Genomic DNA, 18,623 nt, shown 5'->3' with positions numbered 1-18,623 from the left:
GGAGACGGACCCTGACCATGTAGGGCCCTGAACACCAAACAAAGGGCTTTAAAGTCAATCCGCTGAAGAACTGGCAACCAGTGAGGATCCGTGAGTGCCAAAGAGGAAGAGTCAGAACGCTGGCGCGAGAGGGCCAATTTAGCAGCGAAATTCTGTACTCGCTGCAGTTTTCCCACCAAGGTGACAGGTGCCCCCAGAAATAGTGCGTTACAGTAGTCCAACCTACTTAAGATGATACTACGCACTACCTCTGGCCTAGCCCGCACGGGAAGAAGAGGTAGAATCTTCCGCAGCGTGCGTAGTAGTGCCATACAGGTGGCCACCGTTTTATTCACGGACACATCCAGCTGAAGGTTGGAACCGAACATCACCCCCAGGTTCCAAACGGAGTCAGCCGGGAGAATAGTGCCCTGAAATGAGGAAGGCCAAAAATCCTGAGGAAGAGGCCTAGGGGTGCGGTCCATTGAGCAGTGCAACACCTCGGTTTTGGAGCTATTAAATTGCAAGGAATTGTGACTCAACCAATCCGCCGTAGTTGTCATACAACGGTGAAAGATCTCTTGTGACACAGCCTCCTTTCCCTCAAACGAGAAGATAAGTTGGGTGTCGTCAGCATAGTTGGTAACTGCTATGCCAAAGGATTTTATCAACTTAACCAGGGGGCGGAGGTAAAGATTAAATAAAATAGGGCTGATGGCCGACCCCTGGGGCACGCCCTGCCCAACCCCTCTGATGTTGGATTTGAAGGGTGGCAAGGCCACCACCTGGTGTCTGTTACCAAGGTAGGATACTAGCCAATCCAGGGCCAAGCCAGACACCCCCACTTCCTCCAATCTCCTAATCAAGATTGTATGGCTGACCGTGTCGAATGCGGCCGACATGTCGAGCAGCACTAAAAAGGCTGCTCGACCTTGGTCGACACGCGTCCGAAGATCGTCCAAGACAGTCACCAATGCTGACTCCGTCCCATGGGCTGGTCTAAAACCGAATTGAGCCAAATCCAGGCAGGCATTGGTCTCTAAGAAGCTGGATAGATGTTTTGTGGCCAATTTCTCCAGAATTGTAATTGGGAACGGAAGTAGCGAAATCGGCCTGTAATTAGCTGGACAGGTGGGATCCAGTGTTTCCTTGTTCAGGAGCGGGGAGACCACGCCAGCTTCCAGCACTCCGGGACCCTTGCCGAGCTGAAAGACTGACAGCATATGGCAAAAAGTGGCGGAAAGAGCTCCTCACGGAACAGTTTCCAGAATTTATGAGGAAGTGGGTCGTGGGGAGAGCCCGAGGAAACACCATTAGCCAGTGTACAGAAATCCTCAAAGGACGGAAGGGGAAAACTGTTCAACCGGATTAGCCTAGCATCCCTCTCCATAATAGATGTTGAAGAGGAGTTAGGCAAAGATTGAAGATCTGAGCCAGGCGATGAAACAAGATTGCTCAAAATGGTAGCAATCTTGTCCTCAAAGGCCTGTGCCAAAGCATCGCACAAGAGTTGAGAAGCGGGGATATCATTTGCAGCGCATGCGGGACGCGACAGATCTTTAACGATCTTGAATAGGGCCTGAGATTTATTCGCTGCTGACAGTAGCGACTCCTCTAAAAATCTGGCCTTGGCACACCTAATCTGAGCTTTATAGGTCGCCAGTGCCTGTTTAAACAGGGCTCTATCGGATTCGAGATACTGTTTTCTCCAGGCACGCTCAGCCCGCATTCACTGGAGTTTAAGCTGAAGAAGGTCCCTCGAGAACCAAGGCATAGCGTGTTTGGTCCTGTCTCTAGTTTTCTGCAGCGGGGACAGTAGGTCCAGTGAAGCAGAAATTCGCTGACTCAGGGTCCCATAGCTTTCATCCACACTATCTCCCAGAGTAAAACCATCCAGAAGCAGAGTAGGCAGAGTTGACTGTTTCAGGAGCTTTGACCATTGTCTACCCACCTTTATAGCTCCTGAGCTGCCTCTCTTCACCGAGACGGCAGGAAGTGAGAGAGAGAAATGGACGAGCGCATGATCCGTCCAGCACTGAGGTAGGATATTCCGTATGGTCACCCGATTCACGTCTGCGAAGATCAAATCTAAGACATGGCCCCTTAGATGAGTCTGAGAGAGTACTAGCTGCTGCAGATGGATATTGCAACAAGCCTGTACCAGGTCTTTAAAAGCTGAGTCAGTAGGTCCATCCGGCCACAGATTGAAGTCTCCCAACACCTTAAACCTGGTGTGGGAATTGGAAAGATCGAAAATAAGATCAATAAGCTCAGTCACAGCGGGCAGAGCGCTGGCCGGAAGCCTATAGCACAACAGCCAAGTGTATAAGGCACCTCCCTGACCATTTAAAGAGAACCCCAGCAGTTCACAGCCCGGAATTTCCTTAATAACAAGCTGGGAAAGATCTAGTGTCTCCCTAAAGATCAGACCAACTCCTCCTCCTCTAGCCCCCACCTGGGGATTATGTCTAGTTTTATAGCCTGGGGTACAGGTTAAACCCAATTCCACCGGCTATTCGCTCTGGTCCAGGTCTCAGTCATAAAGAGTATATCTAACTCATGAGACTCAATGAGTAGCGCAATTTCCACGTGATGTTTGCTGAGAGATCTCACATTCAGCAAGCCACTTGACAAGGACTCTTGGTGCCTACTGCTGAAAGATGGCTGGTGCCTACTCGTGAAATTAGGCTGGCAGCTTAGCATAGCACCGGGGTTCAGGCTTAAGAGTTCATCTGTAGAATACATAAGGGGAACAGGAGACGAGGAGGCAGCATTGCCGGCACCCGGCGCGTCCTGTGCGCGAACAGGCGCAAACGGGCTTACCTCTGGCGCACCTCCGGTGCGATCCCGCTGCGTGCCATCGCTGCGCGCTGAAGGACTGTACATCTTAAATAACCGTACATGTGGGAGTCCTGCAACGGAAATAACTAGTCCCCCAACAAAGATGGCGCCCGTAAATCAGCAGCCCCAGATTCCCCCTCCCAAGATGGCGGCCTGAAACGCCGCGAAGCGATGGGTATCGGTGCCTGACTGTTCTAAATCCTGCCAAGTGCAGGGTGAGCCACTATTATAGTGCAGGTGAGAGCTACAACTACAATGTTGCCCCCAGACAGCCCAATACAAAGCCAACAAGCGCAGGTATGCAGCGCGATCAAATAAATTTAAAAATTCAGCGCAGGTATGCGGCGCGATTAAATTATAAGTTATAAGGGTTTAAAAGCAATGAACAGCAAAATGTGCGCTGCGGTAAGCAAGTCTACCTGCCAGCGGCCGAATCAGGGTTTAAATAAACTCCTCCAGGCTCCTCCAGACGTGGGAGTCCTGCAAGGGAAACAACTAGTCCCCCAACAAAGATGGCGCCCGTAAATCGGCAGCCCCAGATTCCCCCTCCCAAGATGACGGCCTGAAACTCCGTGAAGCGATGGGTATCGGTGCCTGACTGCCCTAAATCCTGCCAAGTGCAGGGTGAGCCACTATTATAGTGCAGACAACTACAATGTTGCCCCCAGACAGCCCAATACAAAGCCAACAAGCGCAGGTATGCAGCGGGATCAAATACATTAAAAAATCCAGCGCAGGTATGCGGCGCGATTAAATTATAAGTCATAAGGGTTTAAAAGCAATGAACATCAAAATGCGCGCTGCGGTAATTGTATACTAAAGTATATACAAGAGATCTCGAATGCTCAACCTAAAAATTGCCCGGGCACACGAGAAAAGGTGAAATGAATGATTTAACATTTGATGTCGAGCCTGGCAGTCAACCATTGCCACTGGAGATCTCATTTTAATAAAAGATAGACCTCCTGGTAGTACGTTTCGACTCTCATTTGAGCTATTTCTCTGGGAGATGGTAGTGTGTACAGGGAACTATGATGAACAGCAGGAGACGGTTACAAACTCTGAAGAGGAACATCTCTTTTGTCTAAAGGTTTTGAGGTATTAGAGTAAGCCCTGCAGGTCAAATTAATGAGACCAGCAATGACCTAGAACTGGAGTGTGGGTTGCCACCCAATATAAAACCTGCAGATGCTTTCTCTTCTTCTCCTGCAATATCTGAGCATTCATAACCACCACATTGGTTGCAAACATCAGAAAACTCTCAGATGGCATCTGCTGTAGAATCCTTATGCAGTCTGCCAGAGCTGAGAATCCTCGATAATGCCTGGGACCTAACCCTCCTCCATCCCGGCTTTACAGAGATTATTTCAATTAATCTTGCTCCTCTTTTTTGTTCTGGCTTAGTTTTACTGTCTGAAATGTGGGAGGACTATAGTGTAGCTCTTGCACAACACTGCTGAGTGTGTTTGGTTTCCACATATGGTTGAAGCATTTGTGGTATCTGTAGTGAGCCACCCAGCTCTGCATGGCTCATTTCCGACCCACAGGCACCCTGGTGGCTGGGCACCACTGGAAGGATATTAATAAAAGTGATGTGGACCGTTCCTGGTCCAGTCATGACGGCACATTTGTGTGTGGATGTACGTTTAATGCGGATATGCCCCGGGCCGCTCACCCAAGGCCTCGGCCCATCCCAAAAACATCACATTGGCAATGAGGAGGCAAAGCAAATGGAGAACGTGCTGCGTTTTAGCTCCTCAGGCAAGAACTCTCACTATCCTGAGCTCTCCCCACTGCAGCTGCTGCCGCCTTCTCTCCTTAGCGCGCTGCTGCCGCTACGAGGTGACGCCAATGCACAGTAGCAATTACTCCCACTGGGAAGCAGTGGCGGCTGGTACCCTAAATATTTGGTGAGACAACCAACCACTGACCAGCATGCCTTTAGGGGCAATGGCAATGCTGTCAGGCATGGCTCGTTATAAACAATGTTTATAATAAACCATGACTGACAGCTCTGGCGTTGAGGCTGAAGGCAGTGCAAGCCGCTTACAGTGCTTGTCAGTGGGAAATAAATGTAAAAAATAAAAATGTACTTACCCACTCCGCTGACTCACTTTCTCCAGTCCTTGTGCTTGAGGCCCTCAGTGCTGGTCTGCACAATTGAATTCTCGAAACCAATCCAGTCGCTACTCTCATGCTACTGATATTGTTAAGAAGCATGAGAGCAGCGCCGGGATTGGCTGGAGCGGGCTCCACAACCCTCCCGGAGGCACTGGGGGCATGTGCCTGGTCTCCACTCAACTGTCTAAGACAGGTGGGTGGAGTGGTTTAATGTGCTCATTTAAGGCTGGCCTTCATAAGACAGCTGGCCAAAATGACAGGTGCAATCTGAACTGTGAAAAGTGAGCACCACTCCCCTGTTGCCAATCAGCACAGTGGCCCACCCCATAACACGACTCGGGCTGGAGAAATGGAAAAATAAAATGGTAATAACTTCATTTTAATTTTCGCCTTTGCAGTGCTGGCAGCAGGAGGGCGATGCTCCTCCGCCCTAATGGAAGGGCCACTGCTGCTGGAAAGGACTCCCTGCTATGGAGGCTCTCAGCACCAGCGCAGCAGTGGAGACAACAGATCACTGTGCCCTGCTCTTCGTGCAAGCTTGATCCTTTATTTCTGTGCCTATGGTGCAACCTGGTGGTGATATCCTTATGCTGCACCCTGCCTAATGTACTTACCTGCTACAACCCTTCCCTCACCATCCACTCAGAGTGGTGAGAGGAATAACAGGTAGGACTTGCCAGGGGGATTATCAGCAATACTCCACTAAAGTTCTTCCATTCATGGTCAGCATTGCACATAGGGGCACACTGAATGTCACAAGCCTGCTTCTGCTGCCACATTTACAATGTATGTGGTACATGGGAGATAACGCCTAGGCTCTATAGCTTTCCATTGCCCCACACTCTGACCGACACAGCTACTCCAGCAGAATGTCCGACGAGGCCCAGAACACTCCTAGAAAGGCAAGTGCCCTTGTCCCACCCATTCCTTTCACAACTGCAACAGGTACGCATAACTCACTACCTATCCTTCAGTGAACTGACTGACCCAGCAAATGCCCCTCCCCCCATGGAAGGCATGGATGGGGCCATTAAATAACTATTTCAGAGCTACCCTGGAAACAAATGGAATGATCGAGAGATCGCTACCACTTCACTTTGAGGAGGAGGAAATCTATAAGATGCATCTCACCCGGACTGGTACTGATGATGGCTAAGATACTGCTTTCAGAGTGCGCAATACCCATTTTGATCCCCAGCTAAACCCTGACTTCGTTTCAAACTCTGGGAGGCTCAACAGAGAGGAGGGGAGTCCACAGACACTTTCTACACATGCATGCATGAGTTGGCAAGCACGTGCACCAATGACAATCAGGTGAAGGAAACTATGGCTCAACTTATACAAGGGTGCAGATCAGTGACACTGTAAGGCCTCATTTTATGACAACCAGGCATGAGATTCGAGGACATTTTGGTCCTGGCAGGTTCTCACGACCTGTTGGCATTCCACTCGCCAGAGATGGATGAGGGGCTAACAAGAATTCCAGTCACCCCACTCCTCGGAAGGACACCGCCTATCAAGATTGAAACTGTGGATGCCCTACAACCTCATGATGCACAGGCAGGCGCTAAACGAATCCCCTAGCAGTCACAGTGGTATTGAGGACCACCAGCCCGAAAAATACTTCCAGGAAGGGAAATCCTGTGGAAAGAACAGGCCATTTTGGCTGCATCTGTCTTAGTTGAGAGAAATGGGGAAGAGCAAGACAGCTGTCCGCCGATTGCACCTCGATGATAAAGATATGTACAAGTCTGGTGGCCATGCCAGGTGGCCATACGAAAGTCAAGATGCCGAGATCACCAATGACAAAGATGGACTTTTTATTTCATACAGCGTGCAGCCAGTGGAAGCAGAATACCACAGCCTGTATGTGAAATAACGGTGACCAGCACTGCCGTAATCATCACATAGACATCTGTAAATGTACACAAAACTTAAGAGGCAATTGAAAAACACAAAGTTGTATCAAAATTATTTTGCTGACGTATGTAATAAGTTGTTTTGAGCTTGAATTTTCTTTTATTTCTTCTCAAAAACAGACAGACTCAGCCAACACGTTTCACCCAACACATGGGCTTCTTAAGGGCATTGCAATTCTACTAACAATAGTTGTATATTAGATGAATGACCGCGTTGCTCTGAGGTTTAGGTCGTATGTTCCACACTGATGGTTGCGAAACCCTGAAAACTGGAAAAATTCTGCAAATATTGAGTGTCTCAAAGTCACAGTTCCTTCAAAAAGATCTGTAAATGTGTGGAGCAGTAACGCTATCTCGAGCAACAACCAGTACTGGTGCCAACCAAAACAAGATCTACACATATGAAGGCTGCTAGAGTGAGTCATTGTTGTGGTAAGAGGTAGTCACCTACCAGATCACATACCACCAAAGAAAGAGAAGAGACATTGCTAAGATGCCACATGGCAGAGGACCTCAAAATAGTCTTCTTCAAACGGAGCGTCCATGCTCCACATTTGGCCAAGTCCTCGAGCAATTTCCCAAACTATTTCAGGGTCTCGGGTGCCTGAAAGGAGAGCTGATTAAACTTCACATCAATAAACTCAATAAAGCTCTGACATCAGAGGATACCATCCCATCTCCCTCCTCTAGTGGAGTGAGAGGTAGAATAGATTGAACTGCTCAATGTCATTGAAAAGGTGTCGGGTTCCAACCCGTGGGTTTCTCCGATGGTCATCGCAAAAAGAAATAAAACAGCATGGGGCACACAGGCTATGTATAAATATGTGTCTCCCCAATATGGCAATTAAAAGAGAGAGACACATCACCCCAGCAATTGCTTACATTGTGGCGGCTCACAACAGAGCTCAATGTTTCTCTAAATTAGATCCTAATGCATGATTTCACCAACTGCTGCTACTTCCTATAGTAATCTGTTCTCAATCTCACTATGCCAGGATTAAGGCGTTAACGCTTGATAATTTGTAATGCAAAAACAACAGTTGATGGACAGAATGCAGAACCATGTCATACATTCACCACAGTACAGAGATATGGGCCTAAATCCATCGTTTTTTTGCACTCCACACCACCCCAGTTCAGACATGGCCATATGCAAATCAGCCTTGACCCTGTGCCTCATGGGAACAGTCCAGCCCGAACTGCCAAGCCATGTCTTTCCCGGACCGGAATCAAGCATCCTAGGACCGGTTTCTGGCTATCAGCCGTCTTCAGCCAGGATAGCTTGACTCCAGTGGTGTGGAGAGCATGGGACTCACGTCTGATCATACCCATCCCACTCGGGGTGACAAATGCAAAAACAACAGTTGATGGACAGAATGCAGAACCATGTCATACATTCACCCCAGTACAGAGATCTGGGCCTAAATCCATCGTTTTTTTGCACTCCACACCACCCCAGTTCAGACATGGCCATATGCAAATCAGCCTTGACCCTGTGCCTCAGTCCAGCCCGAACTGCCAAGCCATGTCTTTCCTGGACCGGAATCAAGCATCCTAGGACCGGTTTCTGGCAATCAGCCGCCTTCAGCCAGGATAGCTTGACTCCAGTGGTGTGGAGAGCATGGAACTCACGTCTGAGCATACCCATCCCACTCGGGGTGACAAATGCAAAAACAACAATTGATGGACAGAATGCAGAACCATGTCATACATTCACCCCAGTACAGAGATCTGGGCCTAAATCCATCGTTTTTTTGCACTCAACACCACCCCAGTTCAGACATGGCCATATGCAATCAGCCTTGACCCTGTGCCTCATGGGAAAAGTCGAGCCCGAACTGCCAAGCCATGTCTTTCCTGGACCGGAATCAAGCATCCTAGGACCGGTTTCTGGCTATCAGCCGTCTTCAGCCAGGATAGCTTGACTCCAGTGGTGTGGAGAGCATGGGACTCACGTCTGAGCATACCCATCCCACTCGGGGTGACAAATGCAAAAACAACAGTTGATGGACAGAATGCAGAACCATGTCATACATTCACCCCAGTACAGAGATCTGGGCCTAAATCCATCGTTGTTTTGCACTCCACACCACCCCAGTTCAGACATGGCCATATGCAAATCAGCCTTGACCCTGTGCCTCATGGGAACAGTCCAGCCTGAACTGCCAAGCCATGTCTTTCCTGGACCGGAATCAAGCATCCTAGGACCAGTTTCTGGCTTTCAGCCGTCTTCAGCCAGGATAGCTTGACTCCAGTGGTGTGGAGAGCAAAGGACTCACGTCTGAGCATACCCATCCCACTCGGGGTGACAAATGCAAAAACAACAGTTGATGGACAGAATGCAGAACCATGTCATACATTCACCCCCGTACAGAGATCTGGGCCTAAATCCATCGTTTCTTTTGCACTCCACACCACCCCAGTTCAGATATGGCCATATGCAAATCAGCCTTGACCCTGTACCTCATGGGAACAGTAGAGCCCAAACTGCCAAGCCATGTCTTTCCTGGACCGGAATCAAGCATCCTAGGACCGGTTTCTGGCTATCAGCCATCTTCAGCCAGGATAGCTTGACTCCAGTGGTGTGGAGAGAATGGGACTCATGTCTGAGCATACCCATCCCACTCGGGGTGACATATGCAAAAACAACAGTTGATGGACAGAATGCAAAACCATGTCATACATTCACCCCAGTACAGAGATCTGGGCCTAAATCCATCGTTTTTTTGCACTCAACACCACCCCAGTTCAGACATGGCCATATGCAATCAGCCTTGACCCTGTGCCTCATGGGAAAAGTCGAGCCCGAACTGCCAAGCCATGTCTTTCCTGGACCGGAATCAAGCATCCTAGGACCGGTTTCTGGCTATCAGCCGTCTTCAGCCAGGATAGCTTGACTCCAGTGGTGTGGAGAGCATGGGACTCACGTCTGAGCATACCTATCCCACTCGGGGTGACAAATGCAAAAACAACAGTTGATGGACAGAATGCAGAACCATGTCATACATTCACCCCAGTACAGAGATCTGGGCCTAAATCCATCGTTTTTTTGCACTCCACACCACCCCAGTTCAGACATGGCCATATGCAAATCAGCCTTGACCCTGTGCCTCATGGGAACAGTCCAGCCTGAACTGCCAAGCCATGTCTTTCCTGGACCGGAATCAAGCATCCTAGGACCAGTTTCTGGCTATCAGCCGTCTTCAGCCAGGATAGCTTGACTCCAGTGGTGTGGAGAGCAAAGGACTCACGTCTGAGCATACCCATCCCACTCGGGTGACAAATGCAAAAACAACAGTTGATGGACAGAATGCAGAACCATGTCATACATTCACCCCCGTACAGAGATCTGGGCCTAAATCCATCGTTTTTTTTGCACTCCACACCACCCCAGTTCAGACATGGCCATATGCAAATCAGCCTTGACCCTGTACCTCATGGGAACAGTAGAGCCCAAACTGCCAAGCCATGTCTTTCCTGGACCGGAATCAAGCATCCTAGGACCGGTTTCTGGCTATCAGCCATCTTCAGCCAGGATAGCTTGACTCCAGTGGTGTGGAGAGAATGGGACTCACGTCTGAGCATGCCCATCCCACTCGGGGTGACATATGCAAAAACAACAGTTGATGGACAGAATGCAAAACCATGTCATACATTCACCCCAGTACAGAGATCTGGGCCTAAATCCATCGTTTTTTTGCACTCAACACCACCCCAGTTCAGACATGGCCATATGCAATCAGCCTTGACCCTGTGCCTCATTGGAAAAGTCGAGCCCGAACTGCCAAGCCATGTCTTTCCTGGACCGGAATCAAGCATCCTAGGACCGGTTTCTGGCTATCAGCCGTCTTCAGCCAGGATAGCTTGACTCCAGTGGTGTGGAGAGCATGGGACTCACGTCTGAGCATACCCATCCCACTCGGGGTGACAAATGCAAAAACAACAGTTGATGGACAGAATGCAGAACCATGTCATACATTCACCCCAGTACAGAGATCTGGGCCTAAATCCATCGTTTTTTGCACTCCACACCACCCCAGTTCAGACATGGCCATATGCAAATCAGCCTTGACCCTGTGCCTCATGGGAACAGTCCAGCCCAAACTGCCAAGCCATGTCTTTCCTGGACCGGAATCAAGCATCCTAGGACCGGTTTCTGGCTATCAGCCGTCTTCAGCCAGGATAGCTTGACTCCAGTGGTGTGGAGAGCATGGGACATCAGCTATCCAGGCTGATGAGGGCTGAAAGCCCGAAACCGGTCCTTGGATGCTTGTTTCCAGTCCAGGGAGGACCTTGCTTGGCAGTTCGGGCTGGACTGTTCCCCTGGGGCACAGGGTCAAGACTGATTTGCATATGACTGGGTTCAAACTGGAAAGGCATGGTGAGCAAAAAACGATGGATTTAGGCCCAGATCTCTGTACTGGGTTGAATGTATGACATTGTTCTGCATTCTGTCCATCACCTATTGTTTTTGCATTTGTCACCCAGAGTGGGACGGGTATGCTCAGACGTGAGTACCGTGCTCGCCATGCCACTGGAATCAAGCTATCCAGGCTGATGAGGGCTGAAAGCCGGAAACCGGTCCTTGGATGCTTGTTTCCAGTCCAGGGAGAACCTGGCTTGGCAGTTCTAATGGCGCTGCCATTTCTTTAACACCTTCAGCGCGGCGCGAATTTTTGCGCTGTGCTGAAGGTTCTATGAGCCAACGGGCTCATGACGGAACGGTTCCGTCATGAGCACAGCTCAACCGACGCTCATGACGGAACCGTTCCATCATGAGCATCGAAGGGGTTAATGGGGCTGTGAGCGTCCCACTGGGGTCCCACTGTGTCTGCCTGTGTGTTTATATTGGTGTATATATATTAAACACTATTAAAAAAGCAAGCTTGTTTTCATCATAAAACACTCACTTCCAGCTATTTGTGAGAATATTTAAATGAATGGATTAGTACGACTGGCTGCTTCCGGTCACAATGCCTTTGCAATGCATTCACATCGGCCTCGTTTCACTAGATGAACCTGTGGTCATGGACTCCAATTGCAGTGGCGTCACTCAGTCTTTAATCCTTCATAAATCAGCAAAACAAGCATAAGTGCAGGAACACAACGAGTCAGTTATCACCGCAAACTTACTTCATGTTCTATACAGTAGTACAGTTTCAAAGTCGCTCTCATTGCAACATCCTTTCACATTTACTCAGTCTGACAGTAATCTGCACCTTTCATTCTTGGATGCATAGTCTCGTCTACCCAGGTGTCAGACTACGAATCACTACAAAGTGAGCTGGAACTGGGGAGACAGCTAACGGAAAAGGAATGGGGCAAGATATATTTCAGAGCTAGATAATTCAGAATACTGAAATATACTAAAAATACTGTAATACTGAATATTTAAAATAAATATTTCATTTCAGAACCGGAGTGTTGGACTTGGACCCCTGAGCCCGTAATATAAGCACACTCTGTGACTTACTGCACAAGAGCACGTTGCAACTTACTTGGTCTGATATATTTTAAAAGGGCTGCGATCAGTCTCTTACCCAACTTTGAGGCAAAATTAACAAGCATTGGAAATGTAATAGGTCGCGCCTTTGATTAAGTTAAAGCCATTTGCTTTGCTAATGGTATTGTATAGCAAAGCAAATGGCTTTAACTTAATGAAAGACCTATATTAATGCTGCTGTGCAAGCTGCAAGGGTGTACAGTGCGCCCCTCTATTAATTTTACATGTAAGGTAATGAATGAATGATTATAATGCTGCCTTGCATGCTGTGCTCTAGTACACACTGCTTCTTCATCAATATAAAAGTTAAACTAATGGATGAATGATTATTAATGCTGCTCTGCAAGCAATGGAGGGTCCCTCCATTAATATTCCAATGGGGCGTGCGGGGAATCGAGATATGGTAGGGTGCCATGCTGAGGCATGGTAAGCTGAGAGTGTGGTGAGAGAGAGTCTGAGCCAGAGAGTGTGAGTGTTTGTGGAGGCGAAACTGTCTGTAAGAGAATGGAGCAGTGTCTGAAATTATGTGTGAAAGAGAAATGTGTGCGAGAATGTGTGTGTGATAGGCTATTTTAGAAAAAGTTTATGAGTGGGTGTGAGTGCTCATGCAGAAACTGCGGAACCGCCTCACCATGCAAATGCACCCCAATGCTGCTAAGTCATAGCCGTCCACCCCCTCACAAGATAGTTGTAATGCTCCTTGGTTAAGAGTGGGTGGCAGTTACAAGTCGTTGGCGCAGCTTCTGGAGTCTTAGCTGAGGAGCTAATAATCCTGTATTAGCAGGTGCTCAGTGTCTGCCCCTAGGGGTGGCAGTACTTTAATTATTAAAGTACTGCCACCCCTAAGGGCAGATACTGAGCACCTGCTGTAGGGCGCTGCTGTCACCATTTCACAAGACCGGGCGTGGTTATCACGGGGCAAGGGTCAGGGAGTGGGGGGTAGTCGAAGGGCAAGATGCACTGACAGTGCACACAAAGGTGTTCAGCTGTCCTCTCAGCATTCTGCATGGTTGGAAACATAGTCGTATCACTGAGAAGAGAAGAAAAACGAAGCTGCACTGATAATAAGTATTAAAGATGAAATGTTGAGCAGTGAAGGCGGGGGTGTGAGGCACACGCATCTCATTGGAGATAGTCTACTGAACTAATACCTGCTTAATAGCGTGTATGTGAGATTGGGCTCAATTCGGTTTTTCCCCACTGATTTTCTGTTTCAAATTTAATTATCCGAACTTGTTTAATTCTGTGTTCAATTAATACCAGCTTTTGGTATTGCCCTTATGTTCATTCAGTATAGAATGACTCACAATACCATGCCCCTGTTGCCGCTAATGGAGAACCACAATCTATGAAGTATCATATTGCTTTCCTAACAGTCAAATCATGAAGGAGATTCTGCCTCACAACGCAATACTTGACTTAGGTAATTAGTTCCTCTGTGACCTAAAACACTGTCATTTAAATATTGGCTCTTGGGGGGCGATGAAGGGATCTCTTCTGTTTTGCTATTCTGATGATTAAAATGCTGTCACAAGTGTCATCTTCTCAACATTCTCTCGAGCTCTTACACCACATTGTTAGAAGGGGGTATGAGCATTCTCACAAATTATCCCTGAGCATGGAACATTTCCTTTAATATTGTCACATAACGATACGAAAAGAAAGGCACTCCGCCAGCTGCACCTCGCATAAACCTAACGCGTTTCCCAGACTTGACCGGTGGTGGTGGATGTGTTATAGGTACAGCCCCCCACCCCTTCTGTCCGTACTAGCCAGGCCACATCTGGTAACAGCAGCTCGTGGCTTTGCCATTCAGTCTAAAAAAACACAAAGTGACCTGCCTTGAGGAGGTCTGGCCGAGACACCCGGTCAACCAATGCCTGCTACCCGGAACAAACTCGCCCCAGTCACGCAAAATACTGCCTGCTGTCGGGGTGGATTATGCCAGTCTTTTAAATTTATGATGGTATTGCATACCGTGTAAGGTATTAGGTCAGCAGCACGTTATCCTTTCATTGCACTTGTCACGACTTTCACCTTGAAGGTGGTCATCGGCATGCTTAATCATATGACGCATTTTGCATGTCACTTTGGCTGCCATCTGAACGTAGTGAGCTTCTGAGCCAAGTAAGGCGAACATTTCATTTTCAAAAACATTATTTTATTGGGATTTTCATAAAGTGCAACAATCAACAGTGCGAGCACGAGCCCTTGCCTTAGCATTGGCATTGGAATCAAGAAGCTCACTAGCTCAGTCATCGCAAACCACTTTGCTGAGCATTGCATGATCGCCCTCTTATCAGTAGCAACAACTAGGAGAATATGCTGCCAATGTATTGACTGGGACTGTGGACATCAAAATACCGGTGGTGGTGGCGGTAGTAATCCGATCAGATGGCAAGCCTAATCAGGAGACCAAAAGTTAGTTGCAAGCTCAGCACAGAGTGGGTAAACAACGGGGCCAAAGAGGGCCACAGTTGGCTGGCTGGCAGCACAGTCAGTAAAAAACGTACGTGGTGGGTGGTGGACGCGAAAGCAGCACCAGGCGTTCCGGACCGTCCGTAGCAGTAGTCACTGGGCACTGGCACACAACTGGTCAGCTGCAGCACTGCGATGACGAACTGGTCACTCCTCACGCGCTGACTCTCCAGACTAGTCTGCTTCTACTTTCACTTTAGTTCAGTTGTACTTTCACTTACTACTTGTTGTTGTGTTCTTTCTGGCACCAGTGCGCCACGCGCGGTAACGTCCAGACAGCATTAGAAATGGCCAATCACCTCGACATGGCTGGATATAGCCATATGGTGATTGGTCATACAGTGCAGAGCAGCCAACACCCACGCAGGGCACCATCCTGCTGCAGCAGCCAATCCTGGTGCAGCGTTAACAGCAACACTGCGCCAGGATTGGCTACGAGCATGATACTATCTGCCCATTTAGAGACCGGGGCCCCGGAACCCTGCCTGACAGTGCCTGCGCTATAGAGGGGGGGGGGGTCTACCACGGTGCGCATGCGCGGGCCAGTCGAAATTGTGACTACTCCTTCATTCCACATGCGTAATAGTACTCCGACACTGCTCTGCCTGTGCGCTGCCTGTCACTCTGCTGCAGCCCCCACCCACGGCCCACTTTCTTATAGGATGCCCGATTCTGTCTGGCTTGTCCCGGCCGGTAGCGCGCAGTGCGCTCAGACTTATTTTTATTCTTAGTCTTCTCAGATGCATTTTTTAAAACCCTTAATGCATGTATTGCCAGACAGTGCGGTCGTCCATGGCTAGTGGGGCAACGCCCCAACGCCCCCAATGGACGCACCGCCACTGATTATTGGTCATTTTTCAAAATGATTTTTTTTTTACACAAGAGAAATGCATGAAAACTCAATAGGTAATAACAGTTGATTTACAAATCTGAATTACCCTCAGTCTCCCGATAAGAACGGTACCTCACTTGTGTGGGTCGGCCTTGTGCCTGCGACAGGAAACGGCGCAAAATGCAACGTGGTCACACCTCAATTTTGCAGTTAAAAACTGGCCCTTTTTTGGCAAAGTGACTACCTTTCGTTTTTTAACCATAGCTCTGCCGGCACCTAGGGAAACCTAGCAAACCTATACATTTTTTAAAACTAGACACCCAGGGGAATTCAGGATGGGGTGACTCGACTGCCTCTCACCAGGTTCTGTTACCCAAACCTAAAATGTTTGAAAAACCCCCGCATTTTCCCCACATTTCTGTGGTGGAAAGTTCTGGAATCTGCGTGGATCAACTAATTTCCACCCACCCCGCGTTATCCAAAGTCTTATGAGAAAAATGGTACCTCACTTTCCTGGGTTTGCCTAGTGCCTGCGACAGGAAATGGCGCAAAACGCAACGTGGTCGCACCTCAATTTCGCAGTCAAAACTGGCCCTTTTTTGGCAAAGTGGCTACCTGTAGGTTTTTAACTCTAGCTCTGCCGGCACCTAGGGAAACCTAGCAAACCTATACATTTTTTAAAACTAGACACCCAGGGGATTTCAGGATGGGGTGACTCGACTGCCTCCCGCCAGGTTATGTTACCCAGAATCCCTTGCAAACCTAAACAATTGACGAAAAAAAACGCATTTTCCTCACATTTCTGTGGTGGAAAGTTCTAGAATCTGCATGGATCAACAAAATTCCACCCTCCCCGCGTTCCACAAAGTCATATGAGAAAAATGGTACCTCACTTGCCTGGGTCTGCCTAGTGCCTGCGACAGGAAACGGCGCAAAACGCAACGTGGTCGCACCTCAATTTCGCAGTGAAAACTGGCCCTTTTTTGGCAAAGTGCCTACCTGTAGTATTTGAACCCTAGCTCTGCCGGCACCTAGGAAAACCTAGCAAACCTATACATTTTTAAAAAGTAGACGCCCAGGGGAGTTCAGGATGGGGTAACTCGACTGACTCCCACCAGGTTCTGTTACCCAGAATCCCTTGCAAAGCTAAACAATTGACAAAAAAATGCATTTTCCTCACATTTCTGTGGTGGAAAGTTCTGGAATCTGTGTAGAGCAACAAATTTCTACCCACCCAGCATTCCCCCAGGTCTCCCGAGAAAAATGGTACCTCACTTGCCTGGGTCTGCCTAGTGCCGGCGACAGGAAACACCGCAAAACACAACGTGGTCGCACCTCAATTTCGTAGTGAAAACTGGCCCTTATTTGGCAAAGTGCCTACCTTTCGTTTGTGAGCCCTAGCTCTGCCGGCACCTAGGGAAACCTAGCAAACCTATACATTTTTGAAAACTAGACACCCAGGGGAATTCAGGATGGGGTGACTCGACTGCCTCCCACCAGGTTCTGTTACCCAGAATCCCTTGCAAAGCTAAAACATTGACAAAAAACTGCATTTTCCTCACATTTCTGTGGTGGAAAGTTCGGGAATCTGCATGTATCAACAAATTTCCACCCACCCCGCATTTCCCCAGGTCTCCCGAGAAAAATGGTACCTCACTTGTCTGGGTCTGCCTAGTGCCTGTGACAGGAAACAGCGCAAAACGCAACGTGGTCGCACCTCAATTTCGCAGTGAAAACTGGCCCTTTTTGGCAAAGTGCCTACCTTTCGTTTTTTAACCCTAGCTCTGCCGGCACTTAGAGAAACCTAGCAAATCTATACAATTTTGAAAACTAGACACCCAGGGGAATTCAGGATGGGGTGACTCAACTGCCTGCCACCAGGTTCTGTTACCCAGAATCCCTTGCAAAGCTAAATAATTTACAAAAAACTGCATTTTCCTCACATTTCTGTGGTGGAAAGTTCTGGAATCTGCGTGGCTCAACAAATTTCCACACACCCCGCGTTTCCCCAGGTCTCCCAAAAGAAATGGTACCTCACTTGCATGGGTCTGCCTAGTGCCTGCTACAGGAAACAGTGCAAAACGCAACGGGGTCGCACCTCAATTTCGCAGTGAAAACTGGCCCTTTTTGGCAAAGTGCCTACCTTTCGTTTTTTAACCCTAGCTCTGCCGCCACTTAGGGAAACCTAGCAAACCTATACAATTTTGAAAACTAGACACCCAGGGGAATTCAGGATGGGGTGACTCAACTGCCTGCCACCAGGTTCTGTTACCCAGAATCCCTTGCAAAGCTAAATAATTTACAAAAAACTGCATTTTCCTCACATTTCTGTGGTGGAAAGTTCTGGAATCTGCGTGGATCAACAAATTTCCACACACCCCGCGTTTCCCCAGGTCTCCCAAAAGAAACGGTACCTCACTTGCCTGGGTCTGCCTAGTGCCTGCTACAGGAAACAGTGCAAAACGCAACGGGGTCGCACCTCAATTTCGCAGTGAAAACTGGCCCTTTTTTGGCAATGTGCCTACCTTTCGTTGTTGAACCCTAGCTCTGCCGGCACCTAGGGAAACCTAGCAAACCTATACATTTTTGAAAACTAGACACCCAGGGGAACTCAGAATGCGGTGACTCAACTGCCTCCCACCAGGTTCTGTTACCCAGAATCCATTTCAAGGCTAAAAAAGTGACAAAAAAACGCATTTTCCTCACATTTCTGTGGTGGAAAGTTCTGGAATCTGCGTGGATGAATAAATTTCCACCCACCCCGCGTTCCCCAGGTATCCCAAAAAAAATGGTACCTCACTTGCCTGGGTCTGCCTAGTGCCTGCGGCAGGAAACAGCGCAAAACGCAACGTGGTCGCACCTCAATTTCACAGTGAAAACTGGCCCATTTTTGGCAAAGTGCCTACCTTTTGTTTTTGAACCCTAGCTCTGCCGGCACCTAGGGAAACCT

The sequence above is a fragment of the Lissotriton helveticus genome, chromosome 4_1, assembly GCF_964261635.1.
Source record: "Lissotriton helveticus chromosome 4_1, aLisHel1.1, whole genome shotgun sequence".
In the NCBI taxonomy this organism is placed as follows: Eukaryota; Metazoa; Chordata; class Amphibia; order Caudata; family Salamandridae; genus Lissotriton; species Lissotriton helveticus.
Note: the sequence above shows the minus strand (reverse complement) of the source record.